The sequence below is a fragment of the Patagioenas fasciata genome, chromosome 13 (assembly GCF_037038585.1).
Source record: "Patagioenas fasciata isolate bPatFas1 chromosome 13, bPatFas1.hap1, whole genome shotgun sequence".
In the NCBI taxonomy this organism is placed as follows: Eukaryota; Metazoa; Chordata; class Aves; order Columbiformes; family Columbidae; genus Patagioenas; species Patagioenas fasciata.
This window is the reverse complement of record NC_092532.1, coordinates 13,669,124-13,693,582: the sequence shown is the minus strand read 5'-3', so window position 1 is coordinate 13,693,582 and position 24,459 is coordinate 13,669,124. Positions and strand designations below refer to the sequence as shown.

The following is a 24,459-nucleotide window of genomic DNA, read 5'->3' as shown; positions in this document are numbered from 1 at the left end:
CACCAATTCCAATTGTTCCTGCTTTGCAATGGTTCTTTTTCTGCTGTAACTTTACGAGCCTCTGGGACATTCTAACAGATTGTAGCATGCAAGTCCCTTACTCTTAACAGGGCTTTCATGCACATTGAAAGATCAGATGAAGTGATATATTCAAAGTTTTCCTTAGACCAAATTTCCCCTCACAGTAGCACCACATGCCACAACATGGAACCATTCCACATAAAACTGGATAAACCGGTGTCTTTTTCAGAGACAATCTTATCACTTAGTCACAGTATAACAGTAATGCATTAAATTGTAACAAAATTATTTCATAGGTCAAGGTTTCTCACCTGTGATTGACAGCTCTGTTTCTAGACTAGTTTAAGGAGGCTGGAACATGAAAGGAGCTGCCACTTGCTGTAAAATGTCACGTGCTATTTTGAAATACATGCACATCTTCTGGGGTCATTTCTGTGGTGTAGGAACATAAAAAAATATTCACTATGAACTCTGAAAAGATTTGGCACAGTGAATTTACAGGAAAGAAAGAAGCAGGATTCCTGCACAAGAATAAAGCCATTCAGTAACTAATTCCCCAATGCATTTGTTTTAGAAATACCTAGCGATTTGGGTAATTCCACATTTAGCTGACAGTCATCCATTTTTGCACATGTCTAAGCATAGAGCTGAGCACAGGTCAACGAAACAAGTGTGCAATGCTCTGTAGCAAGAATTATTTTTCACTACATGTATTCAGCATCTAGAAGATTAAGAACCAAACTACCCTGAAGATCTTATTGAAGTTGCTTTTCTGGGAGAAATTTCACTAAAGGCATTTTACTTGCTTCTCCTCCACAGCTACTTTACCAAAAGCTTATTATTCCTGTTTCAAGTGTATTTTTTGCTTTAATAACTTTGGGTTTGGTTTGCATTTTTGGTGTTCTTGTGGATTTTGTTTGTTGAAGTGTCTTTTGGTTTTTGTCTACCAGGCAGCTATTTCTACACTAGAGATGGAAGACTCTAAATAAGTCCTGTGCCGTTGCCAATAATTATTCTATAGAGAGAAATAACTTATTTATAATCCATTCACATTTTTGGCAGCTGTCAAACCAGCTGCAGCATGCCCTAATTTTTCTCTTTTTCCATAGTGAAATTGTCCCAAGCAAGGATGAAAAGGAAGGGGTGGTTTTGGTTCCCTGATCAATATTTGTGAAAATGCCAAGTTGGAATGATCAAGCTAAACCTCTACCAAAGAACCTCAGGGCAGCAATATTAAGTGACCTTTTACCTGGAGGCTGAAGTCACGCAGCAGAGCTGTGACAGTGAAATACCCAACTTGCTCTGTTTACCAGTCCAGACTGACAGATGCTCAGCATGGCAGGGTGGTGTGGCACCGAGGTGACCAGAAGTGCAGGCTTTGATATCAGCTCCCTGGGAGATCTGACCGGGGTGTCATGTGAAGCCTTTGTTTGCACTCCTGGCACACCGAAGGTTAACATTCAAGGCTATCAGCAGTAACTGCAGACCAGAGCTGCTCTGCCTTGTTATGGGGAGCTCGTGTCCTTGTCTCCACTGCTGCGGCTCTCTGTGCCTGAACACATACCCAAGTTGTCATAGAAGGTAACTAGAGCTCGCTGTGTTTGCACAAACATAAGTCGGGCCAGACTGACCCAAAGGGTCCATCCAGCCTGGTTCCCAACCTCAGCAGTGGGCAGTAGCAGACACCTATAGAAGGGAACAGGACAAGGATGTGAAGTTTGTCTTGTGCCTTCTCCTACCTCCAGCTATTTGCAGCTGAGTGAACTGGCTGAAATTGGCTGAGGTTTGTTCACTTGCTAGTGCCTTTCATTTATTTTTGTCTAGCTCCTAGTAATTTCACATGGCCTCTAGAACTTGTATTGAAGGGAGATTGCACAACTGATGCCTCTCTACGCCACTCAGCTCTATACACTTCTATTATATTTCTCTCAGTCTCCTCACTTACTCCCACTACAGAAGCTATTCCATACCCTATATCAACCTGTTCCACCTCCTCTAGATGTTCTCCAGATCTCTCATATGCTGAGATGAAAAAAAGAGCAACTCATCCAGTCATCTAAGCATGGGTTATGTAGCAGCCCTTTGGTTTGGCCTCTATCCTTTCCTAGCACTAGATTTGCTTCAGTACCAGTAAGCACTGAGCTGACAGTTCCACAGGACTATTTATCATGACCTTAGATTCAAGTTCAAGCTAGTCCCTACTCTGACTGAGCTTCCTTGCCTGGGCTGTGCCAAAGTATGAGAGAACACAAAAGAATTGTGCAAAAGTGTGAAGTAATACGACAGTAAAGAAGCATTGCACAGCTTGTTCTTCAAATCAATGCAGCCACGCACATACCTGATAAAAAGCAAAGTGGAAAGCCTTGGAGATTATCTGGATACTTCTTGTTCACGAAGAAACCTCAATAAAATAACTGAAGGGCATGTGGGAGGAAGCATGTTCTCACCTCAGGAGGGAGGTGGCCTTTGGTAAACAGAGCAGAGCAGCATGAAGAGCTCATATTGCACTGCATTCCCTGGCCTTCTCTCGATCTGCTCTTATTCTCTCCCCTGGAAAAAAAGGATACGTAAAGAGCTTATACAAAGTCACTCCTAGATTGGCCTCAGGAGTGGCTGTTATTCATGCACATTTGAAAGAGGCAAAGTACCTGCACAGTCAGTGAATGTGCTGAGCCCTTAGCTAACCCGGAACAGACACAGTGGGTATTGAGCAGCACCAAGGTAATGTGCAGGACTTTCAGGTACTCCCTGTCACACACAGACGAAGCTGTTGAGCCTGGGACAGCCAAATCTTCTGTGCATCTGCTACCCACACTGCAATGGTAAATCCCCTTTGGCATGCAGGCTTGCTACAAAAGCAGCCCATTCTGTCAACCTTGCTTTGAGTTTTGCTTCTCCAGTTCAGGCCAATAATCCCAGCAAACAGCTAAGTCACTGTTGTATGACATCATTCGCCATTTATTGTCTCTTATCTCACCTTCCACTGAGGCCTAACCTTATAATCTTCACTCTTATCTCCCTGCAGTGTTTCTCTACCCTCTTCTCACCCCTGAGCCCACTGAATCACATTAAAAGCTTTTCTATTACTGATCATGAAGAAAGCCAGTCAGACATGTCCCAGCAGCAAAAATAAGGCATATGCCAGTTGTCAATTTGCTCATGTTTGACGTCCCTGCTATGGTAAACTGTAGTGGAAGCATCAATTCACAGGTTTTTGGCACTCAGCATTCAATGCCTTGCCAACTTAGTACCTCAAAAAAACCAAGTTGCACACCCTGCCATGGGCACATTTCGTGGCACTTCGTAATTCAGCTCCTGGCCCAAAATCCCTGCAGCATGCTGACTGGCACTGCACAATGCACTGCAAAGGATGAAGACTGCAGAGTTGAGAACTGAGTCTCTGGACAAATGCTTTCCACTGAAAGTACTGTTGAGAGAATCTATAAGTTCAGTGAAAAACATATACTAATTTCAGTTGCATCTAAATATTATGAAACTGTAACACCAAGAAAGCACATTTTATTTCTTCACTTACATGTTTGGTTGTTGGTTGGTTTGGCTTTTTTTTAATTCTAAGAATTTAAACTTAAGATGAAAAAAATCCTAAGGAAAGTAACGTTTCACTCAATTCTAAAAGGAATTCTCATTTTCTCACATCACTTACCAAAACCACTACCATCAGCATACATGAGTACACCTAACACTTTATTTGACTCTTCAGTTCAGCCTGTGAATAAAAATATAAACTATGAGCCCAACTATATTGGGAAATAAACAGCACTTCATACAAGCTTTGCAAGGTAACAAAAACTATTGCTGTCAATTATCTTGAGTTACTTTTCTGTTTCATGGATTTCAATTTGAATTTAAGCATACAAGTGATTACAGAAGAGCAGCTGCATTCATGGTTAAGGGTAGATGTAATCAAGTACTTTTGTTGAGGAAAGTATTTGTTTCAATGCTCAGGATGCTCAGGTTCCAGTCAGTAGCCTGAAGACAGAATGGGACAAATGTAGTTTCAGCAAAATAATTTCAGTTACATTCATCTATAGAATTATGCAAGCTTGCCATGTGTGTCTCTGATTTATGATTTTTTTCACATGTATTAATACAAACTATTACAATGGGACATAATTTTAGAAAATATGTGGGTTTTTTAGTTTCCCATATAACCTTGCTGCAGGATTTCCAGTACCACTTAGCTTTCATACCCTGCAAGTGAACCACATTCAGTATGAAATCTTGATGGTTTTCTCACTGTTCTGTCATTTGGGAAAGCATAAGCAAACCTGCCCTGCTGTCACAGCAACGCTGTTGGTGTTGGAACGTCATTAAAAGTTGGTGTCATTACTAAGCTCTGTCCTGGGAATGCACTCAAAGATTGTGCAGTTCATCACAAATACACAAAAGCATACTAGAAAAAAAACCCATCAAATAAGCAAGTGGCACATACATGAGCATGTAATAGCAGAAATCCTCTTACAAAACAGGAGAATTTCATAATATAAGGAAAACCTCTAATCTTAACAGGGTGTCAGTCTGTCACACAAGTATTGTATAGGTGTGACTGGGTGTCAAATTAATTCTTTCAATCATTGAAGGACACAGAAACAGTTCACAGATATTAAGTGTCTCCTTAGTAACTGCCATAACAGAGCCAAGGATTGTCCCCGGGTCCCCCGGCCTGTCCTTCAGCCACAGGGCTACATAGCACAAAAGTTACCCAGATTTCTTGCTGCGCTATGAGAGAACAACCTGTGTCACACACATTTCTCTGTGCCTGATCACAAATAATGAGAATCTTACTAAAAAGAGCTAAAACTTTCTAATACAATAGACTAAGTGATTTGTAATCGTTATTTACAACACCAGTTCAATTTTAGCTATAGAATATTATCCACCAGGAATTAATTCGTATTTTTGCATGCTGTGAGTGGGTTTTTTGGCCCGAGATGCCGTTGCAGCCGCCTCAGCCATGCAGCATGCTGCAACACACCAAAGCACCGCTCAGGCACGTTCTGCTGTGAACAGGCATCTCTTCTCCTACAGTTGCCAAACCCTTCAGGATCACCAGGATAGAGCACATTTCATATCAGTCATTCTTGCTGAAAATCCTCCACAGTCCCTGTCTAACAGGCCACTATAGGAACAGCCTATGACTTTGATATTCCTGCATCTTTATAGCCACATTATTTTTCAGTTTCATATCTCTTGAAGATGTTGCGATTTTATACAGAATTTCCGTTTCTACAGAAACTTTGCATATTTTCCAAGATGCAAATATTTATTTCCTAATATATATATGAATAACTAAAACAAGCAGTCTATGACAGCAAGTTTGTTGAACTTTGTGTTAAAACTACTTTTATACTGCATTTATTCTGGAGGAATGTTTGTCCCACAGGTTTTGATCTTATCTTCAGCCTCTACTGAGAAATTACTTCCATGAACTTTGGAAGGTCAACTTGTTAAACATCTATGCACTCTCCCCTACTCTTCCTAATCTTCTAGAAATAATAATTAACTTAATTTTCTGAGAAGGTGATGGTGACTTTACTACCCAATTCGCATCATGTGTTTTGGATTACTCATATACTTCAACTATGCTGCCTCCAAGGGTTTTTCCTTACAAAAAATCCGTACTGAAACTTACCAGGTTATTTCTTCTGTTCCTTATTTCTTCAGCCAAGAAGCAACATACTTTTCTAAAGCCTGCAAAAGATGGCTTCATGCCCTGGTGCAGGTATAAGCTCATCAAAAGCAACATGCCGCAAAGCAGCAGAGAGCTTGCGTTTGGGACTCTGTTGGGAGATGAAACAATTGAGTCAGGCAGGACTCCACACCAAACCTCTTCTGCCTAATATCAACTCCTGTTCATTAAAGATTCTGCCAAACTCTTTGTAAATCAGTTGCCCAGTACCACTTTGGGAATAATACTGGCATATTTGCTGGAGCAGAGCAGATATTTCAGCAGCTTGTTGAAGGAGTATTTGGTCCATCAAAAGAATGTGCCTAGCACGGGAAGGCAGGTTCACTAGTTACACCTGGCAGAGGGAGAAAAAGAGCCTTGAGGGAAATCAATCCATCTCCAGTTGATCAGGTGCAGCAACTCCTCAGAGGAAACTTGCTGGTGTCAGCAGCAACCGGCTTCCACCAGCGGAGAGGGGTATCACACAACACATCCCATTCCACAGGACATTGCTCACCACAGAATTGCTCTAAAAACTGGGAAGTACAGGTCATAGTCTATTGCATTTGAATAACACTAGCCCACGTCTGCAGATATGCCTTGTCTACTGAGGAAGTCACCTGTTGGGAAGCCAGCAGGTCCCATACATCCCTCTAACTCAAAACCAAAACCTTGCTGGTTTGTTTATTTAAACTTCTAAACATAAAGCTGTTCTGAAAGAAGTCCAAGACATACAAGAAGTGTCTGAGCAACACATTAAAACAAGCCTGAATTTCAAGTTCATAGAGTTTCGTTATAACAGCCTAGTATCATGTGTCACAGAGGAGTTCTTTCTGGGTGAATATCACTGATGGATGAAAAGGAGTCTGTTAGCTGAGATACTATAAGATAGCTGCCAGAATTCCATACAACCTTAGCCAGTTCCTTACTTTCAGAAGTACACTCCTCATAAAAACACAGGATCACATTCCTCCTGGTTTTACTCAATTTAGTGTTGAGCAAGGCAGTCATTCTTCAAGGGATAAAACAATAAACATTTTTTTCAGCTTGTAAACGCAGCTCATACATGTTAATTACTCACTTCAATCTCTTCGTCTGAAACACTAACAAGAAGGAGGCTGTTGTGGGGGAAGGTGCCTGTCAACATTCCTGACAACTTGCTTTTGGAACGTCCTGTGTGTTTTGTTTTTAAGAAGGGTCTGAGCTAAATCACACCACATTAAATAGAAAGGCCTGTTGAAGCAAAGGTAAGCATTCCAATTAGTTTCAAGGCCATTTGGAATAGCCTCCCTATATAACTGATATATTGTTATAGTTTTGTAATACAGCAAAAGGTACAATGTTTTTCCATACACCAAAGTGGTAATCTCAAAGTTTTAGGAAGAAACCTGCCAAAGAGAAGATTAACCAAACTAGGATCAGATTGCACCTTTTCTAGTAGGGCTCTGCATTTTCCTAGAAAACACACTTGTGTTTCTAAGCATGGAAAAAGGCAAATTAATATTAAAAGTGAGCATAAGTCTTTTTGAGAGCTTTGAGGTTGACCAATCTCCCTCCATCCCACAAAGAAAAGCCCAGAAATGTGCGTTCCAGTCCATGCAAGTAGATTAAATACAGTAACACTAACCAGTTAAGATATGGCTCGGTGGGGTGCCAGTCCCTCTCCATTTCTCCATTTCTTGGGGATGTGCTCCTATCCTTTCTTTGGGGAAGCCTCTACCAAAGCCATTTATTCAGACTCTTCTCAGAAGAGAACTGAAAGAAGGTCCGTGACCACTCACACAATAAACTCCCAGCCCCACATGATGCAAGAGTATTAAATGTTTGTGCAAAACACAGAGTTAATAAATAAAACCAAATAGATTAGAGAACCCTTAACCTGCTTGCAGTTGAATTTATGGTAGCAGCTTCTTTAAGTTGTATCTGCAAGCCTTTTCTTCCTCTGGCTCACAGCAGCAGCCTGTGCAAATAATTCAGAGTTGATCTGAACACAAGCCTGCTGCAGTCCACCACATGCTGCTTCCATTTATGTGAAAACAGGAGTTCAGAGATCCCTTTCTTGCTTTCAAAACATCTTCAGCTGCTCTTTCAATTCCCTAACTGCTGCTGAGAGCAGCACAGATGGGCTCTACTTTCTCCAATTTAACATCTGCACAAAAGCTGGGCAGGCAACTCCTCAAGTGCCAGTTTGAGACCAATAGGTACATTTTTAACCTTCCAGCTCCAGGGTTTTATTCATGCTGACAAAGCCAGGATGCTGTCCTCACCCACGCTGATGAGACCGTACTGATCACTCGTCTCTTAACTTCCTCCTCCCTGACTCATCTTATTAAATGTCTGCCAGCAAGTTGACTCTACCTTTGCTCTAATTTCCCCATTTAGGATGTTTTATTAGATTAAAACAAACAAAAAAATCAAGTTGTGTCTGAAAAGTTCTGTTTATGTTATAAGCTGCATTTTACCTGTATCTCATATACACCCTGATCAAACGAGGAATGGGCAGATGGAAGTCTCCTCATCATGAGTGATTAACGATGAGCTATTTCTTACAGTTCAAAGATTTACTCAGTTACACAGTTTGTTATAGCTCTCTGGATGTTCTGTGTTCCCTGCCCAATGCTCAAATTGTTGGAAGATGTGACTGTACCACAGTCACCTTGCAGTAGCAGAAGGAGCTTTACTTCTGTCTGTCCTGTGCTTCAGAGCACTTTTCAGCTATGCCTAGATATTAAAAGTGTTAAACTCAGAATATTATTTTAAAAGCAATGGGTAGAACGATTTAGAAGTCCTGTGTCTTGACACAATCACTCCAGCATTAAACCAGTTACATCCCGGTCCCTTTCTGTGGCAAATAGGAAAGATGCAGAGGAATAACAGGAGACATCTATGTGAAAGGAAGAGTTTACATTATTGGTTAGCAAAAGCATTACCTGAGAGATAAAAACAACCCAGATACTAAGGTTATCTCCAGACCTGATTTATATTTGATAAGTCACTTGAGCCCTCTGAACTTCCCATCCTCTGACTGAAGTTATATTGCGCAGGCAGGGAATATTTTTCAGAGCATGTGATCTCATTTTTCTCCATGCTGTATAAACAATCCTTTTTACAGCTTCAAAAGCGAATACAAACAGTTTAAACAGATCATTTCTACAGACCTATAATGAAGAACATCTGATTTTTTACCACATAATTAGAGGCCTTTTCCAAATATGTAAGTATACTTTTCATGCATCTGGATGAGTAAACTGAAAATCCCAGTACTTGGTATATTAACACTACAACAGAAACTGAACATATTCCAGAATTACATATTCAATGTTTCTTGAGGGCTTTCAAAGTTATATACAGTTACATTTGTATTGAATCACTAAGATATATTACACTCCATGAAAGTTCTGCCTCTCTTCCTGTGGTATTTCATTGTCATGCATCTAAACCCAGCATGGTCCTTGTGAACTCCAGCTGACACACTCAGAAGACTTCTGGCCACACATCTGTATGCAGTGGCGTGCAGCCATACCTCCTAAAGCTTTCATCTCATACAGCTTCACAACAGGACTGACCAAGCCATATTTAGACTGAGATTTCCAAGGAAAACAGCTTAACAAGTATAGAAACTGAGCAGGATAGTCTGAATGAGGCTATGCGACGTGACTGCATTTACAGGGTCCATACCTGCAGATACAGGTGTCCATTCTGATTCCAGCCCTAAGACACTGAAAAAAATCAAAGGCAGCACATTACAAATGGAGATATACATAATGCAGTACAGTTTTGTGTGTTACTACTAAAGATATTTAAAGTCCAGTTAAAAAATAAATTCAGCTATACTATCACGGTCAAATTCAGATTTTATCATTACAGCCTGAAGACTTAGCAAAAGACAGTAACATTCAACAAGCTGCTGGCTCTCAGCCCAGTATTATTTGCATTATAGATACCTAACTATCATTAAGATAGTTCACTTAGCCCAGTTCAATCAGAAATCACTCCACTGCAGCTAAAAGAGCTCAAAAGTTTCAGAGATTACACCCTGGGAGATACTATGGGTTGCAGTAGAATCTGTAGTTTAATAATCACTGAAAAAATAGTTTTAAAATGGCCTAAAAGCAAACTTAAGTGCCCATCATTAGGCATTCTCAGTCAAAAACACGTGCAAGAGTTTCAAGTTGCTAACGCTTCACACTTCCAGGTTTTCTATGAGAAAGATAACATCAAGGAAATAAAAACTTTGTTCACAACAGCTGCCTAAGACTGCTTTCAAGATTCACTGAAGTGTTAACATAGAAAGGAAGGGTTTATCTCACACTACATTATTAGCACTACATTTAGTACAATTGACAACTAGATGTTATTGCAACACATAGTTATCTAAGGCTTTATTTGAGCTTCTGTGAGTTCCTACCTTGGCAGCTCCACAGAAAACAGTTACATATGCAAGATGCCCACGGCTAGCCAGAGATCTGAAATGAAAATGTATTTATAGAGAGGAACACTCAGCAGAAGATTCAGATCCAATTAAGTTGTCACAAATGATCGCACTACTCTACAATTCCAGATGAGTTTCAAGAACTATTTAACCCATATTTGATCTTGTACTATAATCCTATCAAAAGCAAATTAAAGAAATATTAAAGTAATTTCATTTTAATTAATGCTTATATTTAAAAATTGAGTCAGCACTGCAGTTGAAGCAGCCTCGGCATAGAGGAGAAACAATCTTAACAACTCCCTTGTGCTTGTTCAGTGAATTTAATCTCATCACACAGGTTCATATGCACTTTGAACAACCTTAAAATCTCAACACAAAAATCACTTCTATAAACTGTGTTCCAATGCATTCCTCAAAGCCATGCTGTAATTAAGAAAAGGACTCTCAGGACATGGTTTGGTGATACAAACCATCAGCAACAGAAACAGCTAAGTCACCCTATTTGTCCACCTTTCCGGTCAGTGGTTTCTCATCCTACCCATTGTCTGCCCTCAGCTGTATAAACACACTATTTATTGTGACAGTCAATTAGAATTAGGAGCAAACTCCCATTTAAAAATAAAAACTTGCTTGCGTCTTCTCTAAACCAGTAAACACAAATCCACTTTGCCTTGTGGCTCCAACCACTATATTAGTCATCACAGGACAAGTTGGGTTCTTGCTTTGATTTTCATCTCATGATTAATATTTCTTTACTTCCAAGCTGATTAACAATACTGAAAAATCAAGGGAATGAATGAAAATAGTAGCTGCATTTGCAATAAAATAAAGCCTTAAACCAGTCCTATGTGAGAGTGCAATGTCAGCTATCATGACAGACTTGGTCGTCTTCTGGCTTGTGAAGAAAGGTGCGAGGGCCACTGAGCAAGTGCCAAGCTAAGCCACATCACATGTCTAAGGAAGTCCAGGACTATAAAGCTTAACACTAACAATAGCCACAAAAAGCTGTTTGAAAATGTTCTGAATGGCTGACTGTTAAAAGTTGGAGACCTCAGGACAGTGTCAGTGAGATAGATGTGTAGCCAAAACAAGTACCTTAAAAAATAAAGTTAAATAAAATAAAATTCGAAATCGAAAAAGAGATTGCAGTAAAACACACACTCCCCTCCACTGTTGCAGCCAGCTCTGCTGACAAAAATATCAGAAACCCATTCACTGAAAAAAACCCTCTGTCCTCTAAAGTAAGGCAACAAACTAGACATGGAAGACTATGCCAATGAAGACACTGCATCCATATTTCAGGTGTTTCCATGACTGACGATGAAAGGTCCTTTCCTGGCTCTGAGCGGTATGTGGGTGGGCCTCAGAGTCTGAGTCCATTCCAGAGGCTGTTTTGGGGGGCTGGTTGTTGTCTGTTGGTGGTTGTTGGTGTCTGGGTCACCAGGTAGTTCTAGATCAGGTTCTAGGATGTGTTCTAGCTTGCTTGAAAGTTCTAGATTGGGTAGTAGGTCAGTTGGCGGTTCTAGAGTTGGGCTCTAGGGCATTTGGAAATATTCTAGATCACTCCGTGAAAAATTTAATGAAATATAACAAGGGCAAGTGCAGAGTCTTGCATCTGAGCAGGAACAACCCCAGGTTCCAGTATAAGTTGGGGAACGACCAGTTAGAGAGCAGTGTAGGGGAAAGGGACCTGGGGGTCCTGGTGGACAGCAGGGTGACCATGAGCCAGCACTGGGCCCTTGTGGCCAGGAAGGCCAATGGTACCTGGGGTGGATTAGAAGGGGGGTGGTCAGTAGGTCAGAGAGGTTCTCCTTCCCCTCTACTCTGCCCTGGGGAGACCACACCTGGAATATTGTGTCCAGTTCTGGGCCCTCAGTTCCAGAAGGACAGGGAACTGCTGGAGAGAGTCCAGCGCAGGGCAACAGAGATGATGGAGTGAAGCATCTCCCGTGTGAGGAAAGGCTGAGGGAGCTGGGGTTCTTGAGCTTGGAGGAGACTGAGGGGTGACCTCATTAATGTTTAACAATATGTAAAGGGTGAGTGTCACGAGGATGGAGCCAGGCTCTTCTCAGTGACAACCAATGATAGGACAAGGGGCAATGGGTACAAACTGGAACACAGGAGATTCCACTTAAATGTGAGAAGAAACTTCTTCATGGTGAGAGTGACAGAGCCTGGCCCAGGCTGCCCAGGGGGGTTGTGGAGTCTCCTTCTCTGCAGACATTCAAACCCGCCTGGACACCTTCCTGTGTAACCTCATCTGGGTGTTCCTCCTCTGGCAGGGGGATTGGACTGGATGAGCTTTCGAGGTCTCTTCCAATCCCTGACATTCTGTGGTTCTGTGATCCCCTTGTCTGATTCTCTACACTTCTTCTAGCACCATGAACTCCTAAGACTCCTTCATCCCACTGGCACCTCTGATAACCCCTTTCTTCCAGGCTCAGTACACAGGCTGCAAAAATGAGGGGTGGCAGCAGCAGTGGATGCTGCCTGGCTGCTATGGGAAGCAAATTGCAGACAGGAGCTTGCACAGCCTGGAGTTCCAGGCAAGTCTTAAACACATTGACTCTCAAATCTAAATGTTTCAAAATGTCTCAGATGAATTTCTGTTCCTTCTGGGAATTTTCTGCCTGTTTAAACTATCTTTCACTCTTCTGAAGCCTTAAATAGGCTATAAATGCATTGTTAAGAAATGCTCCCTACTTCCATTCAGTGTGAAGGCATCTCCTTCAAACCTCATAATTTGCTTTCATACCTAACAGCAAGATATATATGATTACTTGCTGTATTATTTGCCTTTAATGTAATTAACTTGAAAAACTATAGCAAAACCTTCCTGACCGACAGATCTTTCAACATACATGAACTTTACCCAAACGTACCTAGCTCTAACTTCAGTAATGGCCTTATATCCTGTGTCTCTCAGCTGCCAGAGTGAAAACTTTGACTATTTGTGAAGACATACAGTATAGTACTGGTCAATAATGTTCTGCTCCCAGCTGCACAATGTGCCCACAAGCAAAGTACTGCTTCAGGTCCACCAGAACATCCTCAGAGGGCTAAGATCTCTGCCTGACTTCAAAAAGGAAATGGAAGGCACTAAGAACATCCATATTCCTAGAGAGCCTGAAGACTTTATTAATAGCCAGTTTTGTTAGTCAAGATTTAGACATTAATTTTCTCTCATTAGAGAGAAACATAAAGTTTCACTCTATCATTTATATCCCAATGCCAGTGTTACAGGCAGAAAGGGCTTCAAGTATAATAGATAACTTCTTTCAATTGGATTTTTTAACCATGATTCATAGCACAGTACTGCTGCCAGGCACATGTTTTAATAGAAATGGAGAACAAGTTAGTCTGAGAATCGCTGTGTCTGTTCGGGGTTCAAGTAAGTTTAAGTGACTTTTCTTCTTTTTGGGAAATGAGTAGCCAGCTTCTTTAACTTCTAGTGTACTAACTTGAGCACAGTACTATATGGAGATGTATTTGTACCTTCCAGTAACTGGTGAATAAATGGATTTTTTTGTATAGAAGAATTTTTATATTAATTCCTAATGAGATAGGAACATGCAAAGATATTTTCAGAAATAATATCCATTGGATGAGGGAGCTGTTTTCCCACACCATGAAAACACTAGAATAACTTTAAATGGCATTCTTGTCTCAGCTCATATTGAATCCTCTATCCTTCTCCATCCTCCTCATTCTGAGGATTCATTTACTTAGGAATCTTATTTACCATCCAATAAATATTTACTGTACTTAAAACTAAAATACACCCAGATTAGTGTGCTGTGCTAAATAACAGTCAATGTCCTCGTTGTTTTCAAATACAAGTGTCCAAATAAAAGTACAGCAGAGTTAAGTTGAAGACACATGTATAACAATGTAGTTATGTGGAGGAAGGGAATGTAGAGAAAAAACCTTCCTACAGAAATTTAGATAGTGAAAAAAGTAACTTAAGTTTTCCTACTCAAGACAGTGTTAGATAACTGGAGGCAAGGGAGTGGGGAAGGAAAGAAAAAGAAAAAAAAAGGAGAAAAAAAAAAAAAGGAGAAAAAAATAAAAGGCAGAAAAATAAGTTGGTTTTCTTGTTCCAAAGCATTCCAAAACCACGCGTCCTTGGAACAGTCTGAATAACAAATCCCCCTTGTACAAAGCTTTTCTGGCACCCTGGCCCAGATCTGCTCCTGCTCTCTCAGCTAATGCCACACTCACATTCTTTTAGCCCCTCACATTGCTAAACATATAACTTCCATTTACCAAAGCAAAATCTTGTTTGCACATTTTTTTTCTACCTACTGGAACATATCGAGGCCCAGATGATATTGATGAGGGCATCTGGGGCCTCCACCCACGCACTGTCGTCCCACTGGCCCAGAAACTGCGCTTAAGCTCCAGGCCTTGCTCTTAGCTCTGGTCTCAGCCGTGCCTGGCCTAGTGTCTTTCTGCTCCTGTCTTGCTCACAGACCTGTCTTACTGCTTGGCACTTGTGCAGTGACCACCAGACCCCTTCTGCTCTCCTGTTTGGGTATGGGAGGCCTGCAGCCTTTGCTGGGAAGGACAGTCTCTGCCTGCTCCCCTTCCCTTGCACAGCATTCCTTCTTGCTTCTCACTGGCAGCGTTTGGTGAGTAATGTATTAGAAAAGCAAGCTATTGTAAAGCTGAAACACAACGAAACTCTCCCAAATGAAAGGCAGCTCAGGAAAAATGTAATTACAAACCTCTCCAGGTAATCTGAGCAGGAAGAACCTAGGCAGGGTTTCCAGTTTGGTCATGGCTGGTCCCCTAGAAGGTCTCCAGAGGTCCCTTTCAACCCCAACTGTCCTGTTCAGCCACACTGAATTCAAGATCATGTTAAGTTATCCACAAGTATAAATTTTAGCCAAGGCTTTCTTCTGGATAGGAGACTGAAATAAAAAGGTAGATTTTTTGGTCTTCAACAAGTGATGGTGGATAATTTTATACATGAATCACAGCAAAAAACATAGCAGAAAAGAGGCATTTTAGCATCCCATATACTGAAAACTAGAGAGAGGATTTGGAAGAACTTCCAAAGATACAGGAAGGGGAATGATCAGAGGGAGGGTGGACAAGCAGGAAATCACTGGAGTCAAAGGAGCAGGAGGTTTCAAAACTGTTTCAGCATGATCAGGGATCATGAGGATGCAGTACCACTCCTGACTGAGTTCATTGTAGACCTTGGCAAGAACAACTATCGACTCAGGAAATAGCTCACATTTTTTTGCTTCATTTAAGTTCTAACTAAAATGTTAAAGCAATGCTTTGATTTTGGTTGGGTGTTGATGTTTTCTTTGTGGTTGTTGTTTGCTTTTGATTTTTTTTTTTTCCTTTCAATCACTAATCTTTTACAGCTCAAGTTATGCCTACACACAGAAGTTTCTGGGCAAAGTTTCTGAAAGCACATAAGTCCCTTGGATGCTTCTAGAAACACTCATCTCCATTGTTTTGCATTGTCAGTATTGCAGACAGCTGAACACTTAATCTGGTCCAGACATTCCTGACTAACTGGAAGAATGATGGCAGCACATCTCTGGTGCAACTCACTTGAAAACACCAACAGGTTTTTGCACTTACTGTCATTCTTTACTAAATTTTATTCTATTACTGCTGCTCTCCAGCATGTGCTGCTGAAGGACAGTTATATAAAGGACTCCACAGCTCTTGCCTGATAGCTATCAGGTGGGAATTTATCCAAGGTGCTTAGTTTCTTAAATAATTAGAAACAGAACAGACTAGAATGGAACAATATAAAGGACGTTAAATGCCAGGGACAAGTGCCAAAATCACTCTGGAAAAGTGTTCATATTAAGACTTCCTGGGACAGTTTGGTTTTATTTATTAACTGTAGGAATTTGTTCCTCATGCCAACACTGATGTGTCATCATAATATGTAAAAATCTACTATGTAAAATTGGTGAATTTCCAGGAAGGAGTTATACAAGCTCCATGCATAGGGTGATGATGGAATCCATATTCAGTCCTGCTTTAAAAATGTTCAGCTCACACTGAATTCGTCAGGATCCATAATCACTGGAGGTTCACCCTCTGTATCCATTGCAGATTTGCAACCAGCATGGGCAGATCCACATGTTTGTTAGAGGTTTATGTTTATATTTTCTCCATTTGTGCTGGTAGCTCAGTTTGATAAATAGCTTGGACTGGCTTTTCAGAGAGCCTGAGGACTCAGGATACCAAACAGAGCTGCAAGCTTAGCTACAAAGAAAAAAGAGAGCTTGTGACTTCTTTTTAAAAGAAGAGCTAAGGATCCAGTATTCCAGAGGTTACTGTTGAAAAATGTGGCCTGAAAATGTGAAGCAGTGGATAATATAATCAGTCGCATGAGGGTCTTGCTTGGTGGGCTGAGCAAGGGGTACAGAACGGTCCAGAGTAGCTTTGATGTTGCTTAGTCTCAGGAACTTGGGTCTCAATGTCACCACACACCTCCTGAATTCTACAGCTCTCCTTAGGCAGATTAAGGACACACTTAAATAACCTACTAGATTGGAGCCAGAACATACAGCACTGTATAGCCAAGCCCAGAAATTTACTTTAATAATAACCTGGCTCAGCTGTGATTGGAAATAATCTCCATGTAAATGCTGTTCAGAAATGGTTTGGACACTGACCCTGCTACCTGTTTGGCACAGGTGAAACCCCCCTTTTTTTTTCCTACACAACCCCTTTCAGTGAGGCTTTGACACTTATGTCTCTCATAACCCAAATTTTGGTTTTAAATCATTTTTGCATTGCTCTCTGGGAATGAAGGAATGCAACAAAACTCTTCCTTGCACCTGGGGGGGTCTTGCACCGTCTCCCTCTTCTCTGTCCCCCCGTCAGGTCTGTGCATCCTGACTGACCTCAATGCAGTCTTTACATTTTGAAAATAATAATTGCGAGGTCTCTGTTCTTTTTCTTTGCTTATCCCTTGGTCACTGTTCTTACAGGATTATGTCTGGGAACAGACAGATCTGGTGCTGTGCTTAATTATATTTCCTTTATATTGAGGAAGTTCACCACATTTCCAAACACTCTCTAAAACCATTATTAAATTGCTAAATAACTCCTGATAACACTCCAAAAATTATTGAAGTGTCGTGGGCTCACATTTTTCAGGATTGCATAAAAATGCTCATTTGCAGATTTGAATTTAAAGTTACCAATGAATCTTTCTGCTTAAATAAGGAAAAACAAAGTCCTGACAGAGTAACACATTTCTTCATCCTTCTTCCAGGTTCAATAGTCTGCACAGGGTAAAACAGGGTGGAATTACTTTTCATCTTGACAAGCATCCCAAAAAATCTCTCAGACGCCTGATGCTATTGAATCAACATCACCAGATCTGACACTCCACCTTGGACTCTTCTATCCAATCGCTCTTCAGAATGGTGCTGAAATGTTGCAGGGAACTGTAAGGTGATCAGTGGTGTGAAATGGGTAAGTATTTTTAAATAAGCAAGTATTATTAAGGCATAATGCATAAGGAGTAACTGAACTGCAAATTTATGGCACATGAGCTGTTCTTTAGTAACATATTATTCAACATTTAACGTGTACAATGAGGAAGAGGTCCTTTTGTATTATAATAAGTAATTTTCATGTTCAGAATTGTTTGATTTGAAAGGTAAAATATTGTGTGAATTGTGTTTCTTTAAAATGTTTTCGTTGCTCAAAGGAATATCACCAGTTTGTTCTGAACTGCTTTACTTATCCCATTTACTGCTGTTGTGCGTTTATAAATAGGAAAGAGTAAATAATTTGTATGTGAAAGGGACCCACTTGTGATACTTGCCTAAAACACTGGAAAATATAATAAGACTGATGCTCTTCCAAGTTACAGTTGCTGTTTTGCACAACTACTTTAGGCCTAATGTTTTCTCTGCAGAAAATGTAGTTTTCTATGTAGTGGATGTAATCTGGCAACATCTGAAAATGCTAATGTATTTAATCTAAAATGATATGAGTATCTCAGATATGATGAATTTCCATCAAATCCAAGGCAGGTCTTGAATTACTGCCTACTTGAATTACTGCCTACAGTCCTGGTCCACTACTCCAGGACTGAGTCTCCTTCTCACCCTCTCCCTTCCAAACTGTTCAGGTCTGTGGCAGACTTCCAGATGTGCTCCAAATCAGTGTCTCCCAAACAGACCTATCAAGTGGACTCACCCCAGCACTATGACCTGAACTGCCCCAGGATCAGGCACCAGGTACATGCAGGGCTCCTCTGGTTCCTCAACAGGCCAAGCAGTCCCAGGGCTCCACCTTGCACAACGTGGGCAGACCAGCTCTGAGCAACCCACAGGGCATCTGCTTGAGGATCTCCACCACGAACTGGAAGCCAGAGCCTTTTGGGTGCCCTGCCTCCAGTGAGACACAAACCTGGGCTGACTTCTCTGTAAAGCTGATTCTTGTCAGTTCTGTGGGTGTTAAGAGTGAAAGACGTGATGTGAAAATAGCTGCCAGTGTTATATCTGTGTGAGTTTCCTGGCAGCCTGTGAAACTGTAAAGACCAAGTTTTTCAAATAACTGCAGGATCCAGGGAGTACAAGTTCCATATATACAGCTCAGCTGGTGCTTTTTCTCTGTTTCTGAAACCCCAAAATTCCAGGGAAATGTTTATTTCATTGAAATCCCTTTCACATGGCACCATTTATCCAAATAATGCAGCAGTGACCTCTGCTGCATGGCTGATGCTATTTCATATTTGTTCTGCTGAATTAACCCCGCTGTTAATACTCTTTTAGATAAGCTGAAACAACAACTTTTTCAAAAACAAGTATTCTTGCCTCAAGGTAAGAGCATTCTTCTTTAGACTAACAGGAAAGCTTCAAACCACAGAAGATTACTTTTCGAGTTACTGGCACGAATATACCACAACTACATTTTAGCGCTTTCATTGGTTATCAAAACCAGTATTAGCATTAAATGAACCTTGAACTACCCTCATAAAAATGTTCCTGTTAATTTTACTAGTAAGGAAACTGAGGCACAAGCACTGGGTGACTTGCCTGCAGTCACACCAAAAATCAATGGCAGAGGCATCAAATTCAGGATAAATAATGATTTCAAGCCCTGTTCTTTAATCTCGAGATCATCTCTCTCTTCCCTGTGCAGGATCAGCAGAATACCCACCAGTGTAGAAGGCACCTGTCACCCCTGTACCTTACACTCCACACTGCCCATGTGACAAAGCAACACAAACTGGAAAAAAGACAGGACACTTGTTTTCAGTTCTTGCATCTATTTGATCATTTGAGAGCACAAATCCCATAAAGCAGTCATAAGCCTCTTGATTTGATCTAATGAAGTACTCAGCAACCATAAATTCTGCTAAGTCAGCAGAAGCAACGCGTAAAACACCCCGTCCTGTCCCCTTTCCTCCCATTAATAACTCCTCTTCTCCCTCCACTCTGTTCTCCAAGAGACCAGGACCTGTCACTGTATTGTATACATGAGGAACTTGAGTCTGGACGCTGCAACAGTCCAAAATTCCTGCACACTGCCCAGTACAAAGAAGTTAAAGCTGGCAGGCAGCAAACTGTGTGATCCCGTGCTGCCTCTGTGTGGTGGAAGAAGGCTGGAGCAAGCAGCAAACCCAAACCCTCCAGCCAGAAGCAGGAGGCTTTGTGGCAGCGTTGCGAAGTTATTACTCATTCACTACAGCCAGTGACAACATCCAATTCAGCTGATAATGAGGATAAAAGATTTTTCAAATTTTGAATCTCAGATGTGCAAAGGCAAAGGACAGCGCCCAAGTGCGGCGAACTGGCTTGCTGGTGATATCAGAGAAATGCTGATGCCAGCTGTGGGTTAGAATTGCACCTATGGATTTCCTCAGGAAAGCATTGGAGGGTAGGATTTCTTAACTAAGAAGGCTCTGACTTCACAGTTTAGACTACTGAGCATCCAGGAGTACTATAAAGATCTCTATTTATACATCAATATCAGGAAAATACAAGGTTTTTAAAGAATATAAAATGAAAGCTAGTGCAATATACTGTATTGCTAACCAAATATAGCTATTCTCAAAATACTGAACACAAATTCCAGGAGTTCTGCCAAGAACATGGCAAATTGTTCTGCTCTCAAATCAGGCTTTGCTGAAAGAAAGAAAAAACAGACTTTCAAAAGAATATACTGAGCGACACACTAAAAGAGCCCAGTCTTTCTGCCCAGAGGCAAAAGGTATGTAGATGTGTCTAATCATATGGGCTTGACTACAGTCAACAGCCACAGTGATGACAATTTAAAAAGAAGCAGATGAACCCTGATCTATCCTGGTGGCTTGTTTTTGGATAATCTGGCTCTGATTTTGTTAGCACTATGCATACACACATGTCCATGCTGTTTCAGATTATAAAACATCTCCATACCATTCAGTTTAATCCCCTAGCTCCTATATTGCAGGTGAAAGCTTTACCTGAGTAGCACACCTCTTCTAAAAGGTATCTAGATGTTGTCCGAATAAATCAAATGGCAGACGCTCTATTCCTGTGCCTGTTTGGTTTTATTCCCATGGTCAATCCACCCAGTGTTACAAAGGTGTGCCTCGATTTCACACTGCCCATTTCTGCCTCCAGTTCATTACTATGTCCTTGTTTCTTCTGTAAAAGCTTCTCTGGCCCATCTCCCTTCTTCCTCCTGGAAGAACTTTAAACCTGTAAACATGTTGTTTCTCAGTCTCCTGATAAATGAAACAAACATCATCGTCTAATGTCTTGCTGTGAGGTGGTTTTTGCCAGCCCTCAGGTTTTCTAGCAAATAATTCTTTGCTGTTTCCAGTTTTTCAGCATTCTTTTCAGAGATATGCTGGAGCTCTGTGCAGATTTCCACCTTGCTATGCTGTCTACACAAACATCACCAGCCTGTTTCCATCTCCCTTGCCTGCAGTTTGGAGGTGCTGCTTTCCAGGATAAGTCTTGTTGTCTAGGCTAGCTGATGTTTGTTTTTCTTTTATTTTTTTCTCCATGACGCATTAGCTTCAGCCCTACCTTTATAAAAATATGCATTTTGCTGGAATGAGCCCAGCAAGCAAACAATCTAGCTTGCCTTTTTTAATGTTCTGCTATTCTTTGCATCAATCACAAAAGTCTCCCATATTTCACATTTGCTGTGAGATTAGATGATAAGTGTCTCAGGTCCTCTACAAGCCGCTGTGAAGCCTTGCTTCAGCCACAGCCCGAGCAACGAGGTCAAACAAGGGAAGAAAAAGAAAACTTGTGGAAGAGGCAGCAAGAGAAAACAGCAGATACACCACACAGCCCAGCAAAGGAAACTATATTCTCAACATACAAACTATCTGTTTCAGGGCCAGAAACAAACCAATAGTTTTCCATGCTATTTTTTAAACTGTAATATTGCTTATTTTCTGCCTTACATATGCAACAATGCTAAGCATCTTGAAATTAAACTTTCAAGCAGAACTGAGAAGAAGGAAATGCAATTATGTTACCACATGGTGAAAGGGACAGTTTTCATTCTAAAGTTAATCCAAAAATAGCTCCCAGATCCTCAGAACGAAAGTGGATGTTTTGCAAGTAAGGCTGCAAAAATGTACCAGAAAACCCCACTGATGAAATAGCAGGAAAAAACCCACATTTTTCCCAATACTGAAATGATAGGAGAGAAAAGTAGTAGTAACGTGGTAGCTGGACAAAATTAAATGATGTAAAGGTGCAAGAATGTAAAATAAAAATAGATTTTTGTTTAATACCTTTTTGTCCTTGTGGATACAGCACTGTGAACTCAGTGTCTTTAAAAATAAGCTAAGTTTTTCAGTTCTCAGATTTTAATTCTTGGGCTAGCACATGTGACCTCATGAAATTAAAGCATCATTGTCTTTGTGGTTCAGCCCATACACTGAGTTTTCAAAGTGCGCATAGTATTTTATTAGAAGACAAAACAGAGCAGCAACCTTTCAAATGGAATGTAATGTGTCACAATATCGATGTAGTATATTCATGTGACAAGGGTAATTTAATTTTTACTGTCTTTATTCACCTTTAAGTATCTCTTCTCATTTCCTTATACCCCTCCTGTACATGGAGTACTTATCTCCTACCACCACAAGCCAAGCGGTAGCCAGCAGACCCTTGTGACTGGTCACTGTCTGACCGTATAAAAGCTTCACGAACAGGATAATCCTTCTCCATCCGCCAGGCAGCTCTGAGGCCTCAAGACAGCTTTTGTAAAAAGTCATATACAGTGTTTTATAATCGCTTTTGTCATTCTACATACTGACCAGACCTGCTGTCATGTACAAGAACAAAGCCTTCATCTTTTAAAAGTCTCTAGCAGACAGTAATGCGTTAACGCCTAGTTGAGGAAGAAGCAAGCTCATATGAAGCCTATTGAAAACTATTTAGAGAAACTTGTCTTATTCTCATACTTCCCTTATGGCTTTCCACTTGCTGATGAAGTTCCTCTAAACAGATCATGGTTGTTTTCTCTAAGATATCACAAATATGAAACTTGCAATATTTGCGAAACAGTCCCTGTGCTAAACGAAATGAAACTTATTTGCCGGTCTGTCAAAACATGCTTTTCTGGGAGTATCAATAAAAAGAGAACGGAGAAGATGCTTAGAGCACTACAGTTAGAGACTTTTTCAGAAGATATAACAATGTTCAATTTTGTAGCTTTGGCCAATAGATAATCAGAATTGGATGAAAGCAGCATTATAGAATACAATACTATTAAAAATACTATTTTGAAGATTGGTATTAGACATTCAGTAACACATCATACCAAAACCTACTGAACAATTACAGATTCAAAATTTACCATAGATTAATAAATCCACTTTAAACCCTTTAATACAAACCCAGTACTTTCAAAGGGCCTCCCTATGACTACTGGAATTTATCTTCTGTCAGGGCCCTGAGAGCACCACCAGTCACTGATTGTCCTCGTCAGCATCATCTGGGACCTCCACCCACGCATTGTCTGCCCATTGGCCCACGAACCGCATTTAAGCTCAGGCCCTTGCTGGTGTTTTCTTTCTGAGCTGCTTGTTCATGTGTTTAGGCTCAGCTGGTATCTTGCTGGTTGGGATTTGCCCTCTTTGCTCGGGACTTGCATGTTGGCTGCCAGGCCTGCTCTGTTCCACACCACTTGCCTGGGTGCTGCAGCCTTGCTGGTAAGGACATGGTCCCTGCCTGCACCCTGTCCCCACAGCTCCTGCTCAAAGCAGCTCGTTCATGCAGCTCCATGATACTACTAATAATGCATGTTGGCTAAAAGGAGCAATACAGTAACTTTCTTTTGGTTAAACAAACATTCTAGTGGATATAGCGTAACATCAAAATAGGCTAAGTCATTATGGTAGCCTTTCTCTTATGGTTTGTTTGTTTTCATTTGTTTTTTTGTTGTTGGTTTGTTTTTTCTCTCTGTGAGTAAAAGTAGTAGAATCAAGCCCATTGTCCATTCAGTGGGCAACATTAAGAGTCTTGATGCATTTTCTTTACTTCCTCCCATCAGGTGTTTATATACATCGGTAAGATTCTCTGAGCCTTATCTTGAAGCTGAGCAATCTTCATTCTCTCAGCCTCCCCTCATATGTCAAATACTCAAATTGCTTAATTATCTAGTTATCTTCCTGACCCTTTGCTAGACTCACTCCAGTATGTCTATCTTATACTGGGAAGCCTAGAACTGGGGATGCAACTCCACATGTGGTCTCACCAGTGCTAAGCAAGATCTCTCTTGACCTACTGGCAATATTCTTCCCAGTGCAGTGTCTCACCCTTCTTTGCCACAAAGGCACATTGCTGGCTCACATTCAGCTGCTTATCTATGAACGACACCTAGTTTCTCTTTCTGCAGAGCTGCTTTCCATCTGGTTGTTCCCCAGCATGTACTAGTGCCTGGGGTTGTTCTTCCCAGGTGTGGAACTTGGTGTTTGTCTGCTCCTTCCTTCATTCTGTTGTTGCGTCTGAGTGGCAGCACTAGTGCTGCCTATTGATCCAGAGAGTCACTAAATCTGGTGTACACACTGCTGAATGTATGCTGGTGTATTTTGCTTTAAGAGGAAAATGTATTTCTGGAGACATGCATACCATTGTGGAAATAAAATTAATGCCAGAAGCATGAACTTGAGCCTATATTTGGCACCTACATAGGCTGGAAAGACCATGGCTTTTCCCTAAGCCTGCTGGTGTTAGGGGTCATCAGCTTCTCTTGCACAATTTCTAAATGTTTCCTTTTTAATGTTTTCCATACAGCTGTTTGTGTTGCTACCTGCCTTCCTGTCCATGTTCTGCCTTTACTTTCACAGGAGAGATGATAG

At 41.0% G+C, this 24,459-nt stretch overlaps 1 protein-coding gene and 1 long non-coding RNA gene across 2 annotated transcripts in view; one reads left to right on the top strand and one right to left on the bottom strand.

The window, feature by feature from the left end:
* Positions 1-24,459, top strand: part of DYNLRB2 (dynein light chain roadblock-type 2) — a 182,799-nt gene that overhangs the window by 59,769 nt on the left and 98,571 nt on the right. The window lies entirely within an intron of this gene.
* LOC139829043 (uncharacterized) lies at positions 2,368-7,448 on the bottom strand. The gene is made up of 4 exons (XR_011741259.1): positions 7,338-7,448; positions 5,675-5,822; positions 3,686-3,748; positions 2,368-2,571 (listed from the first exon to the last, which is right to left on the bottom strand). It is a non-coding gene; the product is annotated as an uncharacterized lncRNA (long non-coding RNA).